The following is a 13,648-nucleotide window of genomic DNA, read 5'->3' as shown; positions in this document are numbered from 1 at the left end:
GTAAAGAAATATTTCGTATTTCAGAGGAGAGCCACGTCCTCCAGCACAAAATGAATCCAGAGTAGTGCAGGAGTTTGGAAGTGGCTCCTTTACTCTCTTCAATTTGTCCTTGGAATATTTATGTCCATCTGTCCAGGCTGACAAGGCTATCCATATACCCAAGCCTTCATAATCCTTGGGGAAAATCTCTCCTACCCTGCCCCAATCGGCAATCTGTAATTTTTTACCTTTTTGACCCCTTTCCCCAGAATCTGCTTCCTTTAGCAAAGCAGGGTGTTAATCATTTGGATTCATCCAGATCCGTTCTGGTAGGGGGGAGGCTGCTGGGTGAAGCACTGCAAATGGAGTGTCCAAGAAAAATCAATGTCTTCATCCTGCCATAGTGACCTCCTCTTAGTGTAACTCTTGTTCATGGTTTTGCTTGTGGACGAAAATAATCCATAACCAATCTATAAACGAAAATTTGGGTGAGTTTATTCTGAGCTTAAATTTTAGGATTATAACCCGGGAGAGTCTTTCCACAAAGGAACAGAGCACTCCAAAGAAGCGGGGGTACATAGGGTGGTTATATACCCTCAAAGAGTATGTTTCACATATGATTGAAATGTCCCTTTTACAATAGTCATGAGGCTGCTCTGTCAGCACAGCGATTGATGGAAACGGCAGATAGGTCTGCTGTCTCAGTGAACGCCGCAGGGTGGCAGGTGTGTTGCCTCAGGCTGGGCAGTCACAGATGAGCGCTGCAATCGGTTCCCAGCCTAAAAAAAGATGCTTAATCTTTAAGGAGATGCCAACGTTGGGAGGGGGAGAGCAGTTGCACCTTTATCTCAAGGGCCTTTTGCTCTTGCCATAGGGAATCTCTAAAGCAGATATACAATGCATGCTCAATGGCCTCGGTCAGGCCCTTTTGGAAAGACAAAGTCAGGCCAAATTAGGTTTACACAAAATGGCTTCCTCATATACTCCAATATATCCTATTACTTGCCATTTTTATTTGTCATGCTGAAAAAAAAAAAGAAGAAGAAGAAGAAGAAAAGAAAAAAAGGACTTTTCCTTTTCTTCCTCTGCCTTAAGTCCTACTGAATGTTTAGAAATAAAGGGTGCAGGGTGATCTCCATAGGCTTCTCCAGCTTAGCTTGGGTCAGATAAGGTCTGGGCTATATTTCCTCTTGCCCCTACAGGGAGCTGTCCTTTGTCTTCCGCTTCAGAATCTGAACCACCCCCCATCCCCAACCATCCTTTTCACCTTTTCAACCCTTTCCAACCTATTTCTTAGTGTTTTCTGCATCACACTGATTAGGTCCAACAAGCTTACATTTTAACAGCATGAAATTTTAATCTGTGGAGGAGGCCTGGCCTCTTTCTTTGTTGGTGTGGTAGTTACACCATGCCTATCCAAGGTTGAAGATTGATGACCACTCCCCCACCACATCCCTCTTATCTTGCTCCTCTCTATCATTCATCTCCTAACTTCTCCTCATGGAGGTGAGAGAGGCTCTTCTTTGGCCTCCCTCAGAGTCTATTAATTCTGTCATGGATGTTGGTGTCAGTGTCCTGAAGCCAGGTTTCCCCTCCCCCATCAGCCTTCTCAGGAGTAGGAAGCTTCCGCCTAACAGATGGCACTTCAGTCTCTATTTGGTAACGCAGATTCTAATTTGTTTCTTGTCAGGGCTGTCTCCTAGCAGTCAGGTATGCCTACTTGAGATATTGGCACTGTTGCTGTGTGAGGAGGTGCTTGGTTTTCAGTGTTACGTAGTCCTAGAGAACCAGGCAACCTTTAAGCTTCCTGAAGTTTTTTAATTTAGTGATATATGGGAGTGAAATTATTTTGTTCTCTTGTCATAAACAGAGTTTGCAGGAAAGCTGGTGCAACTGTAAGATGCTGAAAAGGAGACTAGAGAAATAGCTTCTTAGTAGCAATATGAATTTGTCTTTTTCTCTGAATAGAGAAATACTGCAGTTTTTTGGATTTGGAGACTTTTTGGGTAATGAAGTCTAGTCTTAGATTTTTTTGATAATCCATAAATTAGAAGATATCTAAACTACTTCAATCCTTTTAAATGTATTGAGATTTGTTTTGTGGGCCAGCATGTGGTCTTTCTTTGTAAATTCCATGTGCATTTGAAAAGAATGCATATTTTGCTATTGTTGGTTGGAGTTTAGTAGAAATTGTTAATTAGGTTAAGTTGGTGGTTAGTGTGGTTCAACCTTCTGTGTCCTTTTTCTTGATGTAAGGACAAGAATAATGACTTCCAAGCTCTTTATATGTCACAGATGAAACAAGAAGTGTCAGGAAGTTAAGATAAAAACCTGTAAAATAAACTCAAAGAAGCACAAGGAAGGAAATAAGAAAAATGAGGGCAGAAATTACTGAAGCAGACGACAAGCTTTCTGATACTGAAAATCAGCAAAAGAAAAAATATTGGTTTGTTGAAAACTGAGAAACATCTAACAGGACTAATCAAGATAAGAGAGAATCGCAAGCATAAGAATATCAAGGCTGAAAGGAGTGTGTCTCACTAGAGATCTTCCAGGCGTTGAAAGTAAGTAAGAATATATTAAGATATTATAAACAATTTTATGCCAATAAATATGAAAACGTAGATGGTATGGATATACCTGTAGAAAATATCATTTATCAAAACCTACAGAAGAAATAGATATCTAAATAGACCTATAATAATCAAGTATTCACGATTTCTATAATGCAGACTAATATTAAAGAAACTAAATCTTTAATATAAAACCTTCCCAAGAAGAAAACTCCAGGCTCTGAAAGATACACAAACAAGTTTTATTTTTTTAAAACTAAGTAAGAAGGGGGCCAGCCCTATGGTGTAGTGAAGTTCCAATGCTCCACCTTGATGGCCCAGGTTCACGAGTTCAGATCCTGGGTGTGGACCTACACCACTCATCAGCCATGCTGTGACAGCATCCCACACACAAAATAGAGAAAGACTGGCATGGATGTTTTCTTAAGACTAATCTTCCTCAAGCAAAAAAAGAGGAAGATTGGCAACAGATGTTAGCTCAGGGCGAATCTTCCTCAGCAAAAATAAATAAATAAATAAGTAAGAAATAACGCCAATACTTCACAAGCTTTTCCAGTAAAGTACAATTTTGGGAGGGATAATGCATGTGGGATACTGGGCAGCAATGGAGTGATAGAGAGCTGTCATTTGCCAGGATCTCTGACTGCCTGGCAAACAAACCCCATTTGTATTTCTTTTAAAAAATAAAACTCACAGCACATATGTCTTTGTAAGAGGCAGAGACTTTATCCCACTACAAAAACTAAAGAATACCCAAAGTTTCCTTCCTTATCTAGGATTTTTGAATGTGGAGGAAGAAACACAAAGACAGAGAAGGTTAGAGAAAATTCAGTGGTGAGTCAGTATGGCGCCCAGGCACTACAGTTGGATCCTAACAGACTCTTCCTGTGGCAGGACCGTGGATATGTTGTCTGCTTCCCACTTGTGCTGAAATCCTACCCATTTATGAGCCAGTCTTTAACTTTCCTGTCAAATCTGTGAGCTACAAAATAGCTTTGTAATGAATTTCTTTTCTCTTTAGCTTAGCCAGAGTTCAGAGGTAAATCTTCACGCATTTCCTTATACCCTGGGGTGATATTGCTGAGAAAATAGTAGCTCCTTTCACAGCCCATTGATGAGACATTGCAGTACCTTCTAGAAACATGAACTAATTAGCGTTAATTTCTGCCATTCCCAGAGTAAGGTTCTGGCCTTTAGAGAAGACATCCTTTCCCCACTTGAAGACTCCGCTACTTTCTGTCACCTTGAATCTTTCCACTGGGCTGTTTGCCACACTTTCCACTCTCATTTAGGATGACTCTGAGAGTTTTAGGTTACTTAATTTATGACTGCTGAAAGATAGTACAGTCTTCAGGATGCGGGCCTTTTCCTATCCCAAATGGCAAGCATTCCCTCAGTAGAGATAGTATCAGAGGTTTGAACCTGGCAATGTAAGAGAGCATCTACATTTTTATTTCTCAGCCTAGACCAATCGTAAAAGCAAAAAGTACAGTTTCTAGAGCTACTATTCATTGCTGCTTATTGATGCCCAATTTAGTACTGGTAAGGACATTGGTGGTGGTTTGATATAGGTCTACACTATAAAGAGTACTGCAGTTTATATACAACTTAAAGTTTAACTACCATATCCTTCTTCACATCTAAGAATTTTAATTTATGAACGTGGTAACAGATCTAATTGTCAGACTGAATCAGTCTAGCTAATTCCATACATTTCTTTACTTGAGGGTACTCCTGTTATAATACCACTTCAAGCCTTCCAAGTTGGCATTTGTGTGAAATATTATTAGGGTCGAGAAAATTCAATATATAACGCAAATGTTCAGCATGGCTGCTCCCAGGCTTCTTCCAGCTTTCTCTCTGGAGGATCTCGAGGCCCTCAATACTCTAAAATCAGAAATGCTTTCTGGCTCTGGGCTTATCCCCTGTTGAGAAACAATGTGTTCCTCATACGTCACAAAGTTGCAGAAGTGCCAACCCTTAACCAGCTCAGTTCCAGCCCTGCCTCCTTCAGAAGTCTATATACTCAGGCTCCTCCAAAGCCCTTCTGAGGACATCAGAACTTTCAAATAGTTCATATCCCCTCCTGCTGTTAAAAGGTAGCTGGACCTTGGAAATACCCTAGGTCACTATCTTAAGACTGGAAAAATTCTACCAGACAGGATTATCTCTCTTCTTGTTATTCTCCGCATTCATGATTATCCGACATAAAATCACAGATCCTAGCCAGACAGTCTATGATATTCTGAATTTAAAGTACAATTTATTGATGAAACTTTTGTTCAGTTCACAATACTTACCAAATCCTAATTTCTCCAGAGTCCACGCATACCATGATGATTATCTCCACCTAAGCATTCCACGAAATGAACTTTCTGTCTTTAATTAAGAATTTCTAAATATGAGCTCTTAAATCATTTATCTCAGGGTAATTTTTCTGAAACATATACCCCATTATGGTGCCCTATTCTATAAATTCATATAGCTTTTCTCCTAGATTATAGGTTTACCTTTAATAATTCTCTATATTCTTTGGGCCCCAAAGAATTACCAAGGACAATCTAAATTAATGTCTGAAGCCCCTCCACAGCTTCCCTGCTTCTACTAACCTTCTAAATGACTGTGGGCATGAGTACACGGAATATGTTCTGAGATTATGGTAACAACCAGAAGAGGGTAACACTCAATAACACCTGTCTTAGCCTGGGTTTGCCAGAAAGCAGAGCCTGAGGAAAAGGATTATCTGCCAACACCTTATTAGGGAATGTGACCAAGGCAACAAAAATGGAACGGAATGGAATACTTAGCAACAGAATACTACTTAGCAATGAAAAGAAACAGACTATTGACATGCACAGCAGCTCGGATGACTCTCTGGATAATTATGCTAAGTGAAAAAACAGTCCCAAATTTTATGTACTGCATGATTCCATTTACGTAACATTCTTGAAATGACAAAATTAGAGAAATGGAGAACAGATTAGTGGTTGCCAGGAGATAAGGAGTCTGTGAGTGAGGGAGAGAAGTGCGTGTGACTGTAAGAGAGCAACACGAGGTATCCCTGTGGTGATGGATGTTCTGTAACTTGACCGTATCAATGTCAGTATTTTGGCTACTTTATAAGATATTACCATTGAGGGGTAAAGTGTACATGGGATCTCTCTGTATTTCTTACTTCATGTGAATCTATAGTGACCTCAAAATAAAAATCTCAATTTAAAGAAATGAGAAAAAGTCCTCTCCACCATACATACGGTTATCATTATTTCACCACCATTCAAGTGCTAAAACCAAAGTATAACCCCCAAATCTTACCTTTCACCTGTATCTGACTCCATTAAACCACAGATGAGAACCGTAGTAATTGAAATGCACTGCATGACAGAGGTTATCACCATGCTACATAACTCCATGAATGGCTTCCTTCTTGCCATCTGACTTGTGAGCGAACCAGTTGCAGAATCCCATCCTGAAGGCCAGCTTTCAAGGGCCGCTGCTAGTACCGTACACTGGATCCCTAATATACAGAGTCTGAGACAAAGCTTAAATGCCAGTACTTCACTGGGAGTATGATCTAGGAAGCAAAAGTGAGAGATAGTGAGAGCAAAACAGGTAAGGATAGAGAACTAATACAAAGATGGATTATCAAGTTAGTAACCACTATGGATGACTGGTTATGTGACAGTCAGAATTCTAAATCTGTTCCCCCAAGATACCCACCCCCTGGTTATTCAACCAAACACCAATCTAGGTACTACTATGAAAGGACTTTGCAGATGTAGTTAAGGTTACTAATCAGTTGATCTTAAAATAGGGAGATTATTTTGGATTATGCAGGTGGACCTATTCTAATCACATGTGCCCTTAGAGGCAGAGAAATTTCTCGGCTGGAAACAGAAGAGAAGAGGTTAGAGATGGGGCAAAAGGAGAAGTCAGAGAGATTCTAAGCGTGAGAAGGATTCGACATGCTATTACCATCTCTGAAATGTAAGGGCCCACATGCAAGGACTGGAGAGAGGCCCCTAGGAGCTAAAGGCATCCTCCAACCGACAGCCTGCAAAGAAATGAGAACTTTGGTCCTACGGCCATGAGGAACTGGATTCTTCCAACAACTTGAATGAGCTCATGATTGAATTCATGATTGAATCCCAGAGCATCCAGAGAAGAGTCTTGATCAGCAGACATCTTGATTTTGGTCTTGTGAAACCCAGAGCAGAGAAGCTCATCAAGCCAGCCTGGACTCGTGACCTACGGAGCTTGAGACAAGAAGTTCATGTTTTAAGTAACTGAATTTGTGGCAATTTGTTACAGTACCAACAGAAAATGAATACAATTTGCTGGCTAAAATGCAATTCAGGACTATATGCGTAGGAAAATAAAGAAACATTTATCTGTTCATTCCCATCTCACATTAGTGAAGGTTACTTCCACTTTTGAGTTATGCATGCATGAGGATCCAACAGTTTCCCAGCACCTTCCCACAACACAGCATCAATAAAAAAGCCCTAGGGCAGGAAACAATTAGGTGTGATGGGAAGGCCTGAGGCAAGGTGCCGCCAGGCTGCACATGTAAGAAGAGGCAGGAGTCGAAGTTGTTCTCGTGTTCACTCTATAAAAATGAAGACCCAATGGGACGAAGAGAAAAGGCTTTCTTTTTCTGGATCCCAGATCTATAATGCATCCAGTTGTGACTCTTTCTAATTCACACAAAGGTGCCATACATCCTAGCACCAGTTCCGCTGGGGTGGCATAAGGGAGGTTAGTGGGGTCAAGAAGGCAAAGGTTCAAGGTGCTGGAAGGGCCATTGTTATGGACTGAATGTTTGTCCCTCCAGAATTCATATGTTGAAATCTAACCCCCCAATGTCATGGTATTAGGAAGTGGACCTCTGTGAAGTGGTTAAGTCATGAGGGTGCAGCTCTTGTGAGAGCAATTAGTGCCCTTTAAAAGAGACCTTGGAGAGCTCTCTCCCTCCTTCCACAAGAGGACATGAGAGAAGAAGGCTGTCTGTGAACAAGGAAGCCAGCTCTCACCAGACACCAAATTTGCCAGCACCTTGTTCTTGGACTTCCCATCCTCCAGAACTGTGAGAAATAACTCTTTGCTGTTTAAACCTCCCAGTCAGTGGTATTTTTATTATAGTAGCCTGAAAAGGCTAAGACAGTCATGGAACTAGATACCAGAGTAATTAAGGTTGGTAGTGGGACACGGCAGAGGAGAAACCTGGGCCACACAGAGACATGGGCCCTGGCATGGAGTGGAAGATAGGGATAACGGTATAAAGGTGGTGTCCTTAATGAGAGTGGCTGCTAGTGCCTGGCATGCATTTTCCAACAGCATCCCTATCTGTTTATGGATGAGATCTCCCTGGACCCTCTGAGGCATTCTGTTTTTTGTTCTTCTACTTTGAATCCCAGGATGCTACTTTGAATCCCAAAGAATAGGCTCTTATTTGTCCTTCTTCTTTGACGCAACCAAGCACATCTAGGTCCAGACCACAGGCTGGGTCCTGAGAGCTGGAGTCCTTTGCCTACAGGAACATCACCTTTGGAAGGTAGCTTGTCCTCTCCTGTGTGGTGGTGGGAGGTGCCCTACTGCCTCCCCTTCCCAGCCCTGCCCTCATCTGAAGATTTACTGGGCTCCAATTCCCCAGTATTGTGAACCCCCTTTGTCTTCTCCTTATCCTGGATCCGTCACTTACTGGTCAGGCAAACATGGGCCAATCTTCTGACCTTCCTTTGCTTCTGCTTCTTCATCTATAAAATGGTGATAATAAAAATACATACTTTATAGGGCTGTGGTTTGGCATAAATGGGTTAACATAAGTAAAGTGTTGCAAAGAGTGCCAGAGCTAGAGTAAGTGCTTGCTATTATTATTATTATTATCAGTATTATTATTTAATGGCAAAGATTCAAATCAGCCTAAAATATAGAGAATTGATTAAATGAATTATAATACAGCCATAAAATGGAATTCCATGAAGTTGTTTAAAAATGAAGACTTATAAATATATTAATTTGGAGAAACTGCAGAACAGCTTTTATAATATATGTGTAAAACAATATGGCAAAGTAATATACACTTATATGTGCTTATATATGCCTAAAATTGCTCAGGGAAGATACACAAGAAGATAGTAATAGTAGCTTTTCTATTTGGGGCATAAAAATTTGACAGATGAGTGACAGTGGGGGAAGAGAGATCTTCCACTGTACGTTTTTACACTTTTCAATTTAAGAATCATGTAAATATATTATCTATTCAAAAATACAGGAAATGCCTTAAAAATGAAAACATAAAAGGAAAAATTCTAACTAATTCACTGGAGCTAAGGAACTCTAAATCCATGTGCAAGAGTCATGCTCCTGAAATCTAGGTTGCATGAAGTACAGGATCAGTCTTTTTTCTTCTTTGAGAATTTCTAATCAATTACAATACTGCGAGATGAGTCCTGAGATCTCAAAAGACCTGTCTCATGGTGAGAGTGGCACCTGCAGGACAAACTCAGAACTTATTGATTTATTTACCCTTGCTGAGCAGAAGAGCTAATGGGGCATGGCTTAAGGAGGGCGACCATGGGTTACCCACCAGAATTGCTAGACAAAGAAGTTTGAATAAGCGCTGATGGAAATACTGCAAACAAAGGCATTTTTCATGTAGGACATGCAGGTAAGCACTTCCCACTCACTAGTTGTGTTGTTCAACAAAGGCATTTAACAGCCTCAGAGACATGTTCATCAGGTGTAAAATACGGAGAATGAGGCTGATTTTTCAGAGCTGTATGTGCATGAAATAAGTTGTGTGAAGTTCATTTTTCAGCTCCTGGCACATCTAGGAGTTCAATAACTAGTAGCTATGGGCATTGTTAACAGCCACTGTCCACTGATTCATTCAGCCCAAAGCCCAGCTTGCTGCAAATCAGCCCATTTACCACCTTTCAGATGGATCCAGTCACACCAAGCACAACGTAATTTTTGAGGTTATACTGCAGAGTCACAAAGCCCAGTCACCTAAGCAGTGATCAGGGTCCCACCCAGGGTCCTTCTCCCTTGTAGCACTTGGTTTCTGGGACTCCTGTCTCCTTGCTTCAAGATTTCCCTGACCCAGCAACTCCCTGCCCGCGCCTCCTTGTCTCCCTCACTTCTTACTTGTGCAGAGCAGCGTCTCTCTCCCACTTTACACTTCTGTCAAATAAAAAACAAATTTGGACTTAAGTAAGCAGAGACTTTATTCAAAAAGACTATTGTGAAAGGAGAGGAAGACTTTGCAATAGGGAGGACAAAGCTCCCGACCGGAAGATCTATGAGCATCTCAATGATGAGGCAGAGGACTTTCGTTTTACGGGGAGGAGTAAACCAGAAGTGAGGAGTGGGATGAGCAGGTGGCATGATCAGCCAGTTGAGCAGGAAATGTCTTTCTTCGAGGTCAGTGATCCAGAGGGGTTGTTAAGGAGGACTCATTCCACCTCCTAATGCTTGCTTAACCTCTGCGGCCAAAGTTTTGTGCTCTGCGGGAAGGAGAGAAACCTGCCTGAAGTTTGCTCAGGGTAAGTTAGTGGATATTTTGTTGAAATTGGTCAGTAGGGACAAACATTGCAGCTAACCTTTTATGACAAATAGGAATTTGGTGGGGGGTGGGGACGGGTCTGTGTCTGTCTTTGTCCTAAGTAACCAAGGGGATCATCTGCGCGTCTTATTTAAGTCATATGAGGGAAGGATGATTCTTGATTCTTTGCAGCAAGCCTTTTCCTGGAACACAAGAGGATGAGAAGATTTCTCAACTATTGCAATTTTCCAGCAGCACAGGCTCAGGGAAAGTTCAACATGGTCATTTCCAAACTAGCACATCATGTCGCACCTCTACTGCTGGTAATTTGGGGCTATTTTCTCACCACTCTCTGTCTGCATTTCTTCACCTATCTGTATTTTCCAAGCAAAAGAATTACTAAATTATAAATTACTCTACATATGCATACATACATATTTTACTGACAGCAGAGAAATTTATCTATGCAATCATAGAACTTTGCACGTGTCATATACGTTACCCGATATACTTCAGGATGCCTTTCCTAAGACGAACATTCTCCCAAATAACCACAATAACATTATCCTACCTAAAAATTAATATCAATTTTATAATATCTTCTGATACCTAGTCCACATTCTATTTTCCTAATTGTCCTCCAAATGACTTTTATTGCTTTCTCCCCCACTTGAAACAATATCCAATATAAGTTCACACAGCATTGAATTTTATGTCATACTGGTTTTCCTGACCTTTGCTAATCAAAGCATGGTCCACAAATCAGTATTGTCAATATCACCTGGAAGTGGGTTTGAAATGCAGAATGTCAGGCCCTGCCCAGGCCCACTGAATCAGAAGCAACTTTTAAATGCGCTTCCCAGGTGATTCAATGCACCTTGTGGTCTAAGTGCTGCTCCAGCAGTGTTTTCACTCGCCCTCATGATATTGGATTTTTAAAATGTCTAGAACAGTTGCCTTTTTGTTCACTACCACTTTTTTTTTTTGATTTTATTTTTTTTTCCTTTTTCTCCCCAAAGCCCCCAAGACATAGTTGTACATTCTTCGTTGTGGGTCCTTCTAGTTGTGCCATGTAGGACGCTGCCTCAGCGTGGTTTGATGAGCAGTGCCATGTCCGCGCCCAGGATTCGAACCAATGAAACACTGGGCCGCCTGCAGCGGAGCTCGCGGACTTAACCACTGGGCCACGGGGCCAGCCCCTGTTCACTACCACTTTTATAGTCACTTATGAATGTAAAAGTCTCTTACACCCATTCTAGAATGTTTGGAAAATGGCAGTTTATTTTCTACTGTGCACTTTTCTGTGTCTGAGCACGCTCTGGTATCTTAACAGCATCTTTTTCCTTTTCCTTCCATCTTTCTTTTGATCATATAAGTAATATATGAATGCACCCTATTGTAAAACTTTACATGATTTAGGCGTCTTACAAAGAAAATCTACGTCTGCCTTTATATTTCCCATCACTTTTATTCTCCTCTTAAGATGTAGCTACTGTCAACTAATTTATATTTATCTGTACCATTCAGGGTTCAGTCAGGGAAGAAGAACCATGGTGAAGATGATGGAAAGAAGCCATTCACTGTAGGAATTAAACCTTACAAAACTGCTGGAGGTGGGGAAGTGAAAGTCTGGAAGGGAGTCAAGTCCGGGAGCTTGCAGGAAAAGCTGGGAAGCCGTGTGTGTCCAACCAGCAATGTGGGCTCTGGAGCAGGAGCTAGTGGAAGCTATTCCCTCTGCATAACTTCCTCTCTGTAGATCCACAGCCAAGCATTTTCTGAGGAGTCCCAGGCTGCTACTGGACATCAGGGCCAAAGATTAGAAAGACCAGATGGATAGGGAGCTTTGATCCAGTGTCCATCACCATATGTGACTATGGTGACCTTCTGAGAGTAATAGCTGCTGTTTTACTTCTGACTTCCAAATCTTATACAAGTTCTCTTTTGACCAACTCTAACCTGGATTGGAAAAGAAAGCACAGTCCAGCCCAGCATCCTCCTGAACCTCTTTAAATAAATATGTATATATGTGTACTCACATACTTTGTTGAAATGGAATCACTTTGTTCAGATTGTTAACCTCTTGCACCTGTCACTTCACAAAGTCTTTTGAGGTCAGTCAGTACATATCGTACTCTAGACCAAACTACCTCTTTTTAGCTTTTGCATCCCATTAAGGTAGCATTTTTCAAACCACTGGTGACATCCCTCAGTGGTTCATAAAATTAACTAGTGTGTCAAAGGCACAATCAAAAAGAATAGAATAGAATAGAAAATAGAAAAGTGCACCTCACTTTGTAAGGATAACTTTTGCTTTGTGAAACGTTTGTTTTAGATAAACGCATGTGGGTGCCTCGGGCACAGCCTGAAATACACAGCTTACTGTGGGTAACAGTGGGTAAGAAAAACATTGCCTTGGGTTTTTTTTTTTCTTTTTTTTTCTTCTTTCTTCCACTACCTTCCTTCCATTTTCTTGTTTGGTCGTTCATTTTGACAGGTAACCTGAGTTTTGAAAATAATAGAATAATACATGGGGCTAATGGTTTTTGAAGTAAAAGGAATAGGATAATACTACCTGGGGTTAGTGGTTTTTGAAATAGAAGGAGTGAGAGAGAAACAATTAAACTCACCTTTAAAAAAAATCGTAATACGATTATAAATAGTATCTTATCTATTCTCAGTCCAAAGTTGCTAGTGAGCATTAGGAGAAGATTCTTCTTCAGTAACCTGAATGAGAAAAGGTTGATACGATCTGAAAAATGATGTAGCCTCAAAATAGCCAAAAAAAGTCTCTTTGGAGAATGTTGAATTTGAAGACATTAATTGATTCAGTTCCTGAAAGGCCACAGCCTGTGCTGATTTGTTTGGTGATGGAGACCTCTAGAGAGCTCATGTTAGAATTGCAGCAAAAACTTTCTTTTTTACTTTTAAGAGCTGACTTTGGTTGACATATAGACGTTTGAAACACTAAAGAAACTTAGAGATCATTTAATTCCGTATTCTTGGATCCTCCTAAGACTTATTACTCACGTTTTATATACCAAGCACTTTTAAAAATAATATCGAATTTGGTTTTCTCAACAATTCTGTGAGGTAAATATTATCACTTTCATTTTTTAAAATTTATTTTTATTTTTTCCAGCTTTATTGAGGTATGATTCAGGTATGAGCTAATAAAAATTGCGTATATTTAGGTTGTACATTGTGATTTTTTTTAAGCGTATAATGTGATGATTTAATATACATATATATTGTGATCAAGTTAATTAACACAATCAAATTAATTAACGCATCCATCACCTTACATAGTTACCTTTTGTGAAGTGAGAGCACTTAAGGTCTACTCATAGTAAATTTCAAGTATACAATACAGTACTATTAACTGTAATCACCGTGATGGACATTAGATCTCCAGACTTATCATCTCATAACAAAAATTTGTGCCCTTTGATGAACATCACCCCATTTCCCCCACCTCTTGGCAGCAACTGTTTTGCCCTCTGGCTCTGTAAGTTCAACGTTTTTAGATTCTGTATATAAGTGACATCATACA

At 40.4% G+C, this 13,648-nt stretch overlaps 1 long non-coding RNA gene across 1 annotated transcript; it reads left to right on the top strand.

The window, feature by feature from the left end:
• The first annotated feature begins 1,788 nt into the window (after positions 1-1,788).
• Positions 1,789-12,132, top strand: LOC139042690 (uncharacterized). Its single transcript, XR_011499795.1, has 3 exons — positions 1,789-2,543; positions 10,291-10,421; positions 11,626-12,132. It is a non-coding gene; the product is annotated as an uncharacterized lncRNA (long non-coding RNA).
• Positions 12,133-13,648: the final 1,516 nt, after the last annotated feature.

Source organism: Equus asinus, chromosome 1 (genome assembly GCF_041296235.1).
Source record: "Equus asinus isolate D_3611 breed Donkey chromosome 1, EquAss-T2T_v2, whole genome shotgun sequence".
NCBI lineage: Eukaryota > Metazoa > Chordata > Mammalia > Perissodactyla > Equidae > Equus > Equus asinus.
Note: the sequence above shows the minus strand (reverse complement) of the source record. Positions and strands in the feature narration are given on the sequence as shown.